Source organism: Cyprinus carpio, chromosome A8, assembly GCF_018340385.1.
Source record: "Cyprinus carpio isolate SPL01 chromosome A8, ASM1834038v1, whole genome shotgun sequence".
Lineage (NCBI taxonomy): Eukaryota > Metazoa > Chordata > Actinopteri > Cypriniformes > Cyprinidae > Cyprinus > Cyprinus carpio.
The window spans coordinates 8,720,453-8,736,291 of record NC_056579.1 but is presented as its reverse complement, the minus strand read 5'-3'; positions in this window follow the sequence as shown (position 1 = coordinate 8,736,291).

Below are 15,839 nucleotides of genomic sequence, written 5' to 3'. Positions count from 1 at the left end.
ACATGCCAATATGTACAGTAATAGTACGATTTGATTTGACATTTGAACTTAAATTGAAGTGTTCAAGCCATTAAAGGGTTAGTTAACCCAAAAATTAAAATTCTGTCAGTAATTACTCACCCTCATGTTGTTCCAACCCCGTAAGACCTTCGTTCAACTTCGGAACACAAATTAAGATATTTTTGATTAAATCTGAGAGCTGGATCACTCAACCATAGACTTCTATAGACGTTATAACTTGCTGGCCCAGAAAATTTATTAAATACATCATTAATATAGTCCAAGTGACTACAGTGGCTCAATCTTAAGTTTATAAAGCGACAAGAATACTTTTTGTGCAAAAAAAAATAAAAAAAAACTTTATTCCACTATTCATTTCCTTCTCTCTGGGCCTCGAGTCTTTTCAAGTAGTGTGATAGCGCAGCGCGTCTGTGTTGTACGTCACACGCTGGTCACACGTAGGCTCACTATTGGCCGACGCTGGTCATGTGTGTGGTGCGTGTGACGTACAACACAGACGTGCTGCGCTATCGAACTACGTGAAAACACTCGAGGCCCAGAGAGAACGAAATGAATAGTGGAATAAAGTCGTTATTTTTTTATTTTTTTACTTTTTGTGCACAAAAAGTATTCTCGTCACTTTATAAACTCAAGATTGAGTCACTGTAGTCACTTGGACTATATTAAAGATGGCTTTAATACATTTTCTGGGCCAGCAACGTCTATAGAAGTCTATGGTGGAGTGATCCAGCTCTCAGATTTGATCAAAAATATCTTAATTTGTGTTCCAAAGATGAACGAAGGTCTTACGGGGTTGGAACAACATGAGGGTGAGTAATTACTGACAGAATTTTCATTTTTGGGTTAACTAACCCTTTAAACAAATTAAACAAACATCTTCCCATCATGTATTTTTCTCCTCTTCCACGGTCGGTGATGCAGGGAGTCTTGTGATCGATTGTCAAGCCAGCCAATCACAATTTAGCAGCCTCATCTCTGATTGGCTGGAATTATGGCATATTGTAACGCTGGGTTGTGTTGAGCAAGCGAGCCGTCTGCGCTTAGAGAGCACTCAGGGCTGGTATGAGAGGAGCAAGAAAGTGAAACTTTGCACATGCGAAAGAGAACATCTGCACACATCCAAATACTTATTTTAAAAAGCAAAATTGATTTTTGTACGCTCGAAATATTTTATTATCTGAGAGACAGATATTTCTCCGCAAAAACTCGGTTCACACACGTGCGAAATGCCCATTCGCATGCTCAAAATGTGATCTTGCGCACGCAGAATTGTGACCGAAATCTAACCCCATAAACTTTTTGGGCATTTATCCTTATTCTGTTGTGAACATGAGCTACTCTCTCCCAAAGCCACAAACTAGAGAAGACTCAAACTGTGATGTTATCACGTGTAAAATCTGGAGCCGCTTGTTAAAGGAGAACTCCGGTCAATTTTAACATTGAGACCCTTTTTTTTTTTGTAAATTTGGAGTGCTGTCAGTACAGAGAACAATGACAAAAATTGGTGTTGCCTACACTGTGTTATCCTCTTTTTAAAATTTGCACCCTGTTGACTTAAATGGGGCAAGTTTTAAACCTGCTTTTAGCCTCTTAACATCCTTGATGTGTCATTACAAGTGCCCCAGCCATGTAAGTGATTCATTTCAGAGAAAACACGGTGAATCTGACTGCAGTAGATGTGAAAGATATGAATAAAAGTTATGTTAATTCAGCCAGCGCACATATTAGGGCTGGGCGATATATCTGACGATATGATCATGCGCATCTAGTCAGTAAATCTGGTTCTGTGATTACCGCTAAATCGCCATCACATGCTTTCAAATGGAGCGGCATTTAATAGACAGAGCCGTAGTTCACTGACAAGGTACGCAATATCGCGTTGATTATCGAAGGCGATACATCTGGGATAATGAACGCGATATTGCGTAGCTTGTCAGTGATCTACGGCTCTGTCTATTAAATGCCGCTCCATTTGAAAGCAGGTGATAACGATTTAGCGGTAATCACGGAACCAGATTTACTGACTAGATGCGCATGATCATATCGTTAGATATATCGCCCAGCCCTAGCACATTCCTGTATTTACTTCCTGTCAAAGTACACAGAAGTCGATTGTCGAGTTCACGCGCGTGATCATAAGTAACTAAGCAACAGTGGAGAACTCGACAATTGACTACTGTGGACTTCGACCGAAAATAGGAAGTAAATACAGGTATGTGCGCTGGCTGAATTAACATCACTTTTATTCAAACTTTCACATCTACTGCAGTCAGATTCACTGTGTTCACTCTGAAAGGAATCACTCACATGACTTAACATTTATCTTTCGAGGGGGAATATACATCTCAAATGGGGATCTGCAATGAAAGGATGGGACATTGCTGTAAAATGTCAGAAAAATGTATGTATTTAGTGAAAAAGTTGTTGATGCAAATGCTCTTAACATAGACCTTCCGGTTTTTTGTACATTCAAAACACAATATACTAATACGGAATGTGTGGACATAAACTGGAATGTTGCTTGTAATTGCTGTCAAATAATGTTTATATTAAGTAAATCCCATGCACTAATAAGAAAAGTCTGTAGATATATTGGAGTTGCTTGTTATCACTGTCAAATTATGTTCATATAAAGTTGTTAGTCCCATGCACTTATAAGGAAGGTCTGTATATATCGGAGTTGCTTATTATAACTGTGAAACAGTGGTTATATAAAGTAAACCCCATGCCGTAATGGAAAAAGTATGTACATATATTGGACAGTTGCTTGTAATTGCTATCAAATATTGTTTACATAAAATAAACATGTGTATTTTTACATATATTGGAGAATTGCTTGCTTGTAATTACTGTCCATTAATGTTTATATAAAGTGAACCCATACACTTAGTAAATGTCATTTTGATATATTGGAAAGTTGATTTTAATTAGTATAAAGCACTGTTTATATAAAGTATACCTCATACATTGATGGTAAAAGTATATAGATTTATTGGATAGTTGCCTTTAATCACTATAATATGTTGTTTAAAGTAAACCCTTGTACATTAATGGTAAAAAAGCATGTAAAGTTATTGGAGATGTGTTTGTAATTACTGTCAAATATTGGTTATATAAGGTAAACCCCCATATATTAATGGTAAACGTATGTAGATATATAGATATATTGGGAAGTTGCTTATAATTACCATAATAAAAATTGTTTTATAAGGTAAAGCCCCATACATTAAAGGTACAAATATGTAGAAATATTGGAGGGTTGCTTGTAATTACTACAAATAATGTTTATATAAGGTAATCCCCTGTACGTAAATGGTTAAAGTGTGTAGAAATATTGGAGAGTTGCTTGTTATTACTGTCAAATAATATTTATATAAAGTAAACCCCCGTATTTAAATGGTACAAATATGCAGAAATATTGGAGAGTTACTTGTAATTACTGTCAAATAATGTTTATATAAAGTAAATTACCGTATTTAAATGGTAATAGTATTTAGAAATATTGGAGAGTTACTTGTAATTACTGTCAAATAATGTTTATAAAAAGTAAACTACCGTATTTAAATGGTAATAGTATTTAGAAATATTGGAGAGTTACTTGTAATTACTGTCAAATTATGTTTATATAAAGTAAACTCCGTATTTTAAATGGTAAAAATATGTAGAAATATTGGAGAGTTTGCTTGTAATTACCGTCAAATAATGTTTATATAAAGCAATAACACTTAAAAATATGTTTCCGAAACTTAATATCACAAGATCTTGTTTTTTTTGTACAGGATAAAACCAATATTTAACAGGAATTTACTGTAAATAGATTGAATAATGACATGAAATAAAAGTTTAAATCGATCAATATACTGGTATTGGGCTTTAAATTAAGGTATCTGAAGGTAATTATACAACATTTTCTATGTGTTTTACATAGAAAAGTCTTTACTTTGACAAGGAGTTCTTGTAGAAGGATTGGATTATCTTAAAAATATATCAAATAATACTGTATTAATACAGAAGTCTTTGTTTTAATTATGTAATTTTAAGGTATTTCTGCAATATTTTTAATATTTATACAGATTTATACATTCGTTTAACATTCAACCAAGATTTTTTTATGAGATTTTTTTTTCTTTCTACAGCAGTTTGACTGTAAAAATACAGAAAATGTTTACGGTAAATATCCGTTTTCAAAAAACAAAATTTTTCTGTAAAATAATTTAAGGTTGTTTACTGTAATTTGACGGTAAGTGGTTGGCAACTTTGCTGCCAGACTTTTTACCGTTATTTTACGATTTTTTTTTTTACAGTGTGTGACTGTCCCATAGACTGCCAACCAAATAATAGTGAAGGTCCAGAAAAGGTATGGAAGACATCGTCAGAATATTCCATCTGCCATAAAATGTGCAATCTGGGTTTATTCAACAATTCCTCTGTCAACAGTCTCCTCTGTGTCTCTCCATATCACCGTATGCTGCGTATGCTCTTCTGTATCATCGTTATTTTTGTTTCTTCGCTTACAAAAAGTGTTCCCATCACTTCATATAACCCAGATTGCACATCTGATGGCAGATGGAGTATTCTGATAACGACTTTCATTCCTTTTATGGACCTTGACACTGTTATTTGCTTGGCAGTCTATGGGACAGTCACAAGCCTTCCGGTTTTCATCCAAAATATCTTAAATTGTGTTCCGAAGACGAACAAAGCGTTTACGGGTTTGGAACGACATGGGGGTAAGTGATTAATGACAAAATTTTCATTTTGGGGTAGAGTATCCCTTTAAATTAAGCTTCACTACATTGAAGCTACCGTCCTGGGAAATGTAGCAAGTTAAGCTACAGCAAAATGGCAAAAGTAGTTTACGACATCTAAGTTATTTTCTTAAATTTCATTTTTATATTGAACCAACTTCATTCCAAGTCAGTGCTATCTTAGTGATCAATAAAACTGTCAGTCAAACAGACAGGTAGTAGGCATAATTGTTCAGTTCAATTAATTATTCAGCAACTGTTCCAAACCAATCTGGCAACAAAAACGAACAAACAAAAAACATGTCATCCACATAATAACAAAACCAGGTGTATATTCAGCTGTACGTGTACATATGCATAGTGCCATCTTTCCATCAAGTGTTTGGATTGGTGTAACCGTCCTGAGCAGAAGATGGTGGTAATGCACCAAAAAACTGGTTGCCAACTGCCGTAAAACACGAAGAAGAAGCAGTCGCCATCTTAAGGAAGTACTTCTGTTGGCTGCACAGGTCCTGTAATTTTACTGGCTGAGCCTGTCTGTGCTAAGTTTGGTGCTTTGCCTTCTTTTGGAGCTATTTTCATAGTTGGAGAAAAATGCATGAATCAATTTATCCAGTTTTAGTCTGAAATGTCAATTACTCCATAATAACTTCTTTGGAATATTGTGTTTTATAAAAACAATATCACTGCAGCCTCTTGCCTATGGCATTGTGTACTCTTGCTCATTAATTACTGTATTATAGTAATACAATAGTAATACAAGTTAAGAATGAGGTTAAGTTAATTAAGTTAACTGCCATAAAAATTAAGTCAATGCAAAAAAAAAACTTTATGATTTTAAACCTAAGTCTTTATTTTCTTATTTCAGAATATAATGTATTACTTGTTTCTATTAATTCTGGAGTGAAATGAACTATGATATTACATTGCAAGATTTGTCATGGTAGCAAGTGGAAGGAAGTATGGTACAGTAAAACAGGAGAGAGGTGAGACACCACTCATGCAGTTGAGCCAGGCCTCAGGGGAGCAGCCCATCTACCCAAAGCTGCACTGCAACTCTGACACCGAAGCTGTTTTACATATGCAGTGTTTCCCCAGCCTCTGTCGCCCACTTCAAAGTGCTATTTATGCAGAAAAAAAAAAAACCTTGAATCTTTCTGTCCTACCCTCTTCCCTGGGGGTAATGTTTTTTTGGAACACACACATGCCTTTTTTGCTGAAGAAAAAACAGTGTATTCACCCTCCCACACCTCTCTCTCTCTCTCTCTCTCTCTCTCTCTCTCTCTCATCCACAGCTGGGTTCTCTGAGTTTTCGGCCCCTCCTTCTCCCTTGAGTGGTGGAACGTAGTCCAACAGTGTAAGCACAGCTCTGAAACAATTGAACATCTGTTTGGAGTAGCGCCCAAGAACAGCCTTCCTGTTGTGCTGCAGCAGCCGAACACTTAACCCTTCCTTACCCACCATCCCTCTGATCCAATTACATCTTTCTTTCACCTTCTTGTCTCACCCCTTTACTCACCACGAGATGGCTCGTTTCTGAACTCCTTTCTTCACCATGTTTATCCGTCCCTTCATTTTATTCCATTACTTTCAGCTTTTCAAGACTTCCTGCTCCCTCTTCTCGTCTTTTCTTGATTGTTCTTCCTCTCTCCTCCCTACTCTTCCTGTCTTGCTTCATCATACGTCCTCTGCTCTCTCTAGTATCTGTAGAATTCAGAGCCAAGCACAGCTGAAGCCTGCTGTGTGCAGACCTGTACGTGTAAGCTGACACCATGAAACTACAGTGCTGTTACCCAACACACACACACAGGTCATCAGATTATTTACTGTAAAATAATTTGGAGCAGGACCAATATCAAATATGCTCCAAGAGGGACATGACAGCACACACACACAAGCACTCACACACACTTACTACACATATGCTTACTTACCTATTTAAATGATGATGTATCATAGACATTTATGTTTTTATATGGAATTAATTATAAGTACTTATACCCAAACTTTCACCCAAACTCTAACTTTATAAAGGGAGGTTCTGTCATATTTAGCTCACCAAATTTGTCACCAAGGTATATATGTAAACCATAGCACATAAATATGCATTTAAAGTGAGATATGTTTTAAAATGTGCTGCACAATAACCTATGAACAAAAAACATCAGATTATGATTGTAATTTAATGTTTCTTAATGCAGTAATGTATATGAAGTCTATAACACTCCAGATCTCCACTGCTGAGTGAGCTTTTGTAAGTGTGTGTGTGTGTGTGTGTGTGTGTGTGTGTGTGTGTGTGTGTGTGTGTGTGTGTGTGTGTGTGTGTGAGGCAGCAGTGTGTAATTCAACACACGTAGGTAAATAAGAGTTCAAGTTCACAGCTGTTGGAGAGAGAGAGAGAGAGAGAGAGAGAGAGAGAGAGGGTAGGGTGCAGTAGTATTTGCCTACAGCACTGACCCTATTAACCAGGATAGTCACAACCCGCACGACAAACACCTACACAGCCACATGCTGTTCAAACAAGAGATTAAGGTGGCAAGTTGGAAGTGTTGTACAGGTTGACCTTTGACCCTGCCTGGTATCTCTTTTTCCTCAGAAATATCAGCAGCAAGGGTACAGTTAGGATTTTGGAGATGAGGGAACCCTAAAATCTGGTGGTATATATCAAATAATAAAACACAAATTAATAATAATTTGAATAGAATATATATATTATTATTGTTATTTTATTAAATATTATATTATATTATAAATTATATTATTATTATTTTATTAAAATAATAAAAATAACAGAATGAAATACAATTAAAGATCATTATATTATATTGTATATTATATTATATTATATTATATTATAAAAAAAATTGTGAAAGTAGTATACAAATATTTACTAGAAAATGGAGCAATGAATCAAAAATTATATACACACATATATACAGATAAAGACAAACAGATATCACTTAATTCTACATAGTACATGTTGGTCCAGTGATATAAATTGTGTTGTTGACACAAGCAGTCTAGAGTTGAAAACCTGTGAGAATACACAACTCAAAACTGCTACTGAGAGTTTACTATGTCACATCAGTGTCCCATATTTTGGTCTAATTTAACCCCTGCTCAGCAATGACAAAACAATAATTAAGCAATATCGCTATCTATATATCAATATCTTTTTCCTCTGGTTGCAAGCTCTTGAGATTTAAATAAACTATGATGCAACAGCCATGTGACTACTCACAACCTAAACAGTAGCTCTGCTCTACAATTATGCTAGCATAAACGCTTCACTTATCTTCTTTCTCAGCATGGCAGAGAAGGATGGATGAGAAGAAGGAATGTGGCATGTTTAGGAAGGAGTGTCGTGGGAGAACCAACTCAGACAGTGAAGGGAGAGGTTTTCCTGCTCACACACAAATGCGGTTGCATGCATGCAAAACACACACACACACACACATACACCTTTGTTGTAAGTTGTAAGAGCACAGCTCGACTATACTGGGATACGGTTGCTGTGTCTGTGAGTTTGGAATGTTAACTCAATCCAGATGAGAAGAGAACACACTACAGCCGGTCTCAATCTCTCTATCTGTCCTTCTCTCCTGCTCTTTCTGACACACACACCTCATTCTTTTTGGGTTTGGAGGCCAGATCTGCTCAGCAAATAGCAGCACCTGGTGGAGAGGTTGAGAGACACATACGTACATGTAAGCCACATAATCACACATCCAAAGACACACCATTTAGGAAATAATGTAATAATAGCTGTAGTGTGGAGTGGAAGCGGAGCAGGAAGCGACAAGTATTCGGAGCAGGGATTCTCTCAGCATAGTGTCAAGCAAGTGAAGAGCGAAAATGGAAAACCCTGAGTGGAGTTGAAGCCATTAAAGTAATTACAGTAATGTCATTACAGATCACTATGGCTGAGGAAAACATATAAAACATATACTATCATTAACTAAAATTAAAACTATGAAATATATATATATATATATATATATATATATAATATATATATATATATATAATATAAATACTATAATAGTATATAAATAATACTCAAAAAACACTATGTAAGAGAGAGAGAGAGAATACACCTTTTCTGCAACAGTGCACTTAATCAAATATATTGTCTATATAATGACTAAAAATATGACTAAAGCAAAAAAAAACTTTTTTACCTAAAAGTACTATTTTCAGTTTTTTTATGTAGTCATCGTTTGTCTTTTGACAAAAAAAAAAAAAAAAAAAAAACTAATTTAGAGAATATTTTATCTTATCATATTCATTTTCTCTGATAAAAATGGTGTCCAGTTTTAGCTAAATTAAACCAAATACTCAGACATTTTACATATTTATTTAAACACAAATGTTTTAAACACCCGGGATCCTGAAGTAACATTATATGAGTACTGTAATATAATCTTAGGAATTTGTGCTTAAGTTATTCACCATGTTGTGAATATGTATGAATAATACAAACAAAGCATGGTGCTAGCAATGCCAAGGTCATGGGTTTGATTTCCAGGGAATGCATGATTTGAAATATGTATGTATATATATATATATATATATATATATATATATATATAAATATATATATATATATATATATATATATATATATATATATATATATATATGTATGAATGTATGTATATATAGAATATTTGCATAAAAGTGTCTGCCAGATGCATTAATTTAAATTGATCTCATATGTATAAAATGTATTTGAATGATTAACTGGCTAGCAAACACTTCAGATTACTGGTGTTCATAAGAACACTCATTTTCTAAACTAAAATAGTACCATATATAATACTTAATTTTATGTTTTAGCATTCCCAAGCCATTTTAAATCTGTAACATTGGATTGTTAAAGGTGCTGTATGTAGGATTAACACCGAGTGGTTGAACTAGGTATTGCAGTCCAAATTCAAAATATTGGAGAGGGTTTTTTTCACCCGGCCCCTCTTCCTCAGACTTGACGCACACGCAGGTTGCCAGATTGATGACATCAACAGGAACGAGTGCACTTGACAATGAATGAAATGAAAAACACTGTGTTTTCCGCCAACTGGCAACGGGGTGCCGAAATACAATTGGGGTAAACTGGCAGTGGGCGGGTTTCACAAACCAAAACAGAGAACAACATTCCGGCCGGAACACACATTTTCAAAGGAAAATAACTGACTGTAGCATTGTTTTTCAGATAAACAAGCAAGTTAACTTAGCATGTTTCTTAAATATTTGCAAGCATATTATGGTATTTTTAATGCTTAGTAGTCAAAAACTTACATACAGCACCTTTAAAGTTGTTATTGGACTTATTGTGTTGATGGAAGACTATGACTTTGGAATAACACACACTGATGAATCATGCACATTAAGACCAGGAACCTGTGTTAAGAATGTGAACAGGGTCAATTGTGATTTCATGTTGACTGAAAGTGTCACCCAAAGCAATGGCCATTCTTAGCAGCATGCTGGAAAACAACCTACTTGTGCTCCAACTTGGTTTTATTCTTCAGGTGGGAACACGAGGCAAAGGTTTCTGAAGGCTAACTTCTCTTTAACAGCGTTTTCATTCTGAGAACAGAGTCCATAGTCCTCTGCAGTATTACACGTCAATCTACCTCTAACCCACATCTCCTCGACTGTAGTGGGTTTGTTTTGCATGGCAACTTCTTTCAGGGGTTTTCTAGGAACCCCTCCCCCCACCCCCCCAACATTGAGCAGAGGGATGTTTTAATGCAGGGGGTGTCAGTGGCCTGTGTGCGCGCCAGCATTGGACCAAAGTTGGCTCTGCGCTGGCTCTGCAGTGGACCCACAGGGTTTGGGAAGCAGTGTTCCACATTAACATATCCCAGCAGAACACAGCCCTGATTAAAAACACGTTTCTGACAGAACACCTCCCAGAAGGAGTGTACGAAAGAAAGAGACAGAGAGTGAAAGAAAGAAAAACCGTTTATTAAAACTAGAACAGTATATCACATTAGAGAAGACCCTCCAAAACAGGGAAAAAAACCCAAGTTTCTTATGAGGTGGTGACGATTATGAGATTTTATTCACTGACATACACATTATGTAAAGTATGTCCATTAGTCTTCCATTGTTCAAATACGTAGCCCCGCCCCAAACTCACATCATTGGTTGATTTGCCAAGCCTCTAAAACAAACAGAAATGTTTTGAAGCCTATGAATGAGTTTGCTTTTTCATAATTCAGGAGTCTTAAGAGCTTTAATTTATGTTTCAATTAAGTATTGTAAGTGTGCGTGTATGTATATGCATGTATTCAGGTTAATTAGAACATTTTTGCCCGCCATCTAAATGTCAAAATGTGTCCCAATTTACCTGAGTTCACCTCCTAAATGTGAATTCGGTAAGATTATTTTAATGAGGTTTCTTGCACTTACCAAGGCTGCATTTATTTGATCAGAAGTAAAGTAATAAACAGTTATCTTATGAAATATTATTAAAATGAGAAAAAAAGTTTTCTCTTTTAATACAGTATATTTTAAAATGTTATTTATTCATGTGATGCATAGCTTAATTTTCATCATCCATTACTGATCATGATCCTTCAGAAATCATTTGAATATGCTGATTTGGTGCTCAAGAAACATTTCTTATTTTTTATCAATGTTGAAAACAATTGTGCTGCATTATTTATTTCTGGAAACCATTAAACATTTTTTTTCTGGTTTCTTTGAAAAATAGAAACAGTGTTTATTTGAAATAAAAAAATGTAACAGTGTCTTTACAGTAACTTTTGAACAATTTAATACATCCTTGCTGAATAAAAGTAATGATTTTATATAAAAAAAATGAGAAAGAAAATGAAAACTTTCTTTCAAATAGGGTTCCAATTTTATTCTATATAAAATTTACTATTTCTTAATTCTATTCACAAACACCAATGAGTCATAGCAAGAGTAGAGAGCTATACAAATCCACTTGTATAGAAGTCTATATAATTTGGTCTCACAAAAATTTGATGAGAAACCTCAGACTTTTGACTTTGGTATTTTAGCATAGAAAATATTACACACTTGACTTGTACATCCTTGGAATTGTGTTGGAGGGTACAGCAAAGAAGTCCATTTGAGCTGTGTTACAGAGAACTCAGTAAAAACTGTGCTGCTGTGTCGAAACATCTGTGGTGAAACGGTCGCTAGGAGGATTGAAACTATGGTGAAATGCACTGGGCTACAGCAGAAATAAAGACCTGGACCCAGTGACCACAGGCAAGGTTCATTAGTTCCAATTTGTGCGAGTAGACACACATACACACACACACTACTGGACCTGGGTCAGGTACAGTGAAGAGCAGCGCTACCATACAGTTATAACATGTGGCTTGCAGAACAATGCAGTGTTTTGTTTGTTTATCTGTTCCATATAAAGTTGTATTGTGTTAGACTTATTTGTGTTAGTATTGGGAAATCCCACTCAGAGGAGGCCTGCAGGACTGAAGCTTTCCTCACAGAGCTAAAGACGCTGCATGGAACTGATTTGAGCCATATTACTCTCAATATTAACCCTGACACAGAAATGAAACATAAACCTAAGGGGGTCTGTTTAAAGCGCTCCATCTGTAACTCGCATGGAGAGTTGTTTTTCTGCCTGCATATATACACACACAGACACTCCCTCCTCTAGATTTACTATCACATGCTGTAAATCACTTCAACTTGACCTGCTTTGGCATTCCACAGCAGCAAAGATTTGCGTGTGTTTTTCCTAAAACACAAGTAAACTGCATGAGATAATGATAGTGAATGAGTAAGACAAAATTAGTGTGATTGAAACTAAGAAATGTGCAATGTGTTTCACATTATGCTCTGCCTCACAGTATGGGCTGGTTCTCTTAGAAGGTGTAGAGGCAGAAGTTTCTAAGAAAGACACCAAAAGCCAAACATTTTCCTAAATGCTCCAGGTCACGGTCAGGAAATGATCCAATTCAGCATTATGGAGGAGCATAAAACCGCCGTTTGGCAGAAAGACGTCCAGTGCACTCAACGACAAATGGCCATAAGTTAATCCTGCTCTTATTGGTAATCAGATATTGAGTCTATGCACCAAAACCATAAATTTGCTTCTAAATGTAATTTAAAAGTGTGTTAGGAGAAATGAAGTCATCACTCTAGTGTTGTAGCAGTACAACAGGAATTATATCCTCTGGCGTACCTCAGAGAAAAGTACAACACAGGTATAGATTCATGCTTGAAAACCCTAAAAATTGGACCTCATAAATAAATTTCTTAATTTGGGTGTTTCTTCAGCTATGGGCACTTTGGGATGAGAGGACATCAAACACATTTCACACTCACTAGTTTAATTTTGTCTGCCAACAATGTCCAACAGATGTATTTCTCTAAATGAACAACTGTAATTTCTACCACAATTCTGTGGTGAAAATAACATTACAAACATTTACGGGAAAAAAAAAACAATGGCTCCCTAATTTGTCTTTTTTTTTAAAATATCATACATAGTGTTTTATGTACCCCAAATACACACAATGAAATATGTTCACTCTTTTTGTACAGTTTGGCAACTTTACAGCTTGATGTTAATGATTCTTCATATCACGTCTCATATTTCTTCATTTTTTTTTCTTATATCTCAAGTTCAGTAGTAAACATACACTAACTTGAGGAAAAAAATATTATAATTATATAAATAGTTTTCACATCATAAATATTCAAATTGTTGTTTATGTCAGCTTGTTTAGATTCTAATAGTTTTATGTATGTGTCTTCTGTTTTTAGCTGTAATAATAGTTTTCGAATGAATGAATGTGGCCTTAGAGAGCATAAGAAGCTTTCAAAAACCTCACAACCCTAAACTTTTGTATGATAGTGTATATCTTATGATGGATTTAATTTTGTAAATCTTGAAAGATTCTGAGACAAGGGCAGAACAACTTATATATAAAAGGCATTTGAAAAGTAGGAGAAATAATTGTTAAATGCACTGTAAAACATTTCCAAACTATTTTAATGTGACCTTCATATAGCTAAAGAAAAAAAAATTAAATCTGTTAACTTTAATAGAAATCAACCCATGGGACATAAAAGTGCTTTTAGTTGAAGAAACACCCATTTAAGAATAATTAAATACATGACCCAACCAAGCTTATGCCTTGGCAGAACATCCTGTCCCAACTGTTCATAACATTTGTAGTAGTAGGATTGCAGAACAAGGTCATGAACATCATACCACTGTTATATTTTCACCTGGTGAGAAACCGTGTCAAGTGAGAGTGTAAGAGGAACAAATGCATGTGTTTGTGCAGTCTTTCTCTCTGTCCGTTAAGCTTCGGTAATGACTACACCTTGAGTGCAGAACAGATCTATTATAGATGGACCTCACTGGCTCCTTCCAGAGATCCGGGCAAACTGCCTCCATATGCGCTTTTTCCATACACCGCTGCTGCTCTGGAATTCTGTTTATGTACACTGTCAAACTTCTCACTGTGTGAGAACAAAAGAAGCAAATTATGGGCTGGGCAAAAGGCAGAAGCTAGGAAAAATGGCGGATGGAACCAGAAAACGAGGAGAGGAGCGATGTGAAGATTAACCCCACGGATTGTCTTAGGAGCAGCGGTTTGAATCCCACAGCCAATTTCCCCCATATTCCCTGAGATTCCCATCAGTGCAGCCATTCACACGGGAAGCCCCATCCGACCGACATCCTGTGCCTCCGTACTGGAAAACTTGACAGCTAACTAATGTTCTGCGGCCGCCTTCCTCTCCAAACCCACAATCAACAGTCCTGCCCCAGGCGACTCTGGGGTCCTGAGAAGGCAGGAAACTGGTTTAATCCCATTCTGTGTGAACCAACGAGAACTGAATCGTGCCCTGTGGCTTCAAAAACTTGTCTGTTTGGGTAAGAGACGGAAAAACAATCAGAATCAGAGTGAAGTCTGAGAGCACGGCTATGTCTGCGCTTGCAGTGTCAACAGGCCTATTTGTGTTAGCGTGTTTTAGCATAGTGCTATTGACACTTGTACACTGAAGACTGGTTTGTGTGCTTTGATGTCGAGATAATGTAATCAGTGCCTACTTGTTGAGATTCAGCACTTTGGCAAAGCAAAGCACACAAAAGGCATGAGAATCGATGCCTGAATCATGAACTGTGAGGCTGGGAACAAGTTCAAGATGGAGGCCAAAGGTGTGATGGAGCCAGACCTACTGTATGGCCTTTGTAAGACTAAACAGGATATTGACTCTCGCTAAAGCTGATGGGACAGACAGTTTGAGCGTGTGTCTAACGGATGGTGTCTCTGTTAAATAAACTCTTGTATGCACTATATATATACCACCCTCAAAGCTGCCAGGAGCCCACACACTTTACGCTAGGCTAGCCTCTAATTACAGTGCTATTCTGACTAAGAAAATATTTACATCTAGGAAACATGCACTTCACTAAGCAGAACCCAATCAAAACTCTTCCTTCATGCTGACAGACTAAATATTGCCAAGATGCACAAACATACACACGTGTTTATGCCTACGCATACGCAGAGTTGTGAGGAAAAAGTCAAGGGGTAAATGCAGGGTAGCCAGACTTTTGATTGTGTGGATCAGTTTATTCTGATCAAGAAACACTTACTGAACAGGAAGAGGCAACGTGAGCAAGCATAGTTTATGTGGCAGGTACATTTGAAATCAGATATTACACTGGGAACAAAAGTTTAATACACAGCTTTGCTCAAGCATATTATCTGATTAACCTGCTGTCAAGTCTCTCAAACAAAACTCTTAAATATCATTAATTTGATGCCAAAAATAACTTTTTTGAAAGAACTTAATTTTTATTCAACAAGGTTGCATTAACTTGATAAAAAAATACTTTATATTCTTCAAAGAATCCTAAAAAATGTACCACAGTCTCCACAAAAAAGATAAAGCAGCACAACTGTTTTTAACATTGATAATACTAAGAAATGTCTCTTGACCAGCAAATCAGCATTTTAGAATGATTTCAGGAAGACTTAAATAATGACTGCTGAAAATTCGGCTTTGTCATTACAGGTATAAAAATTTAATTTTAAAGTATAA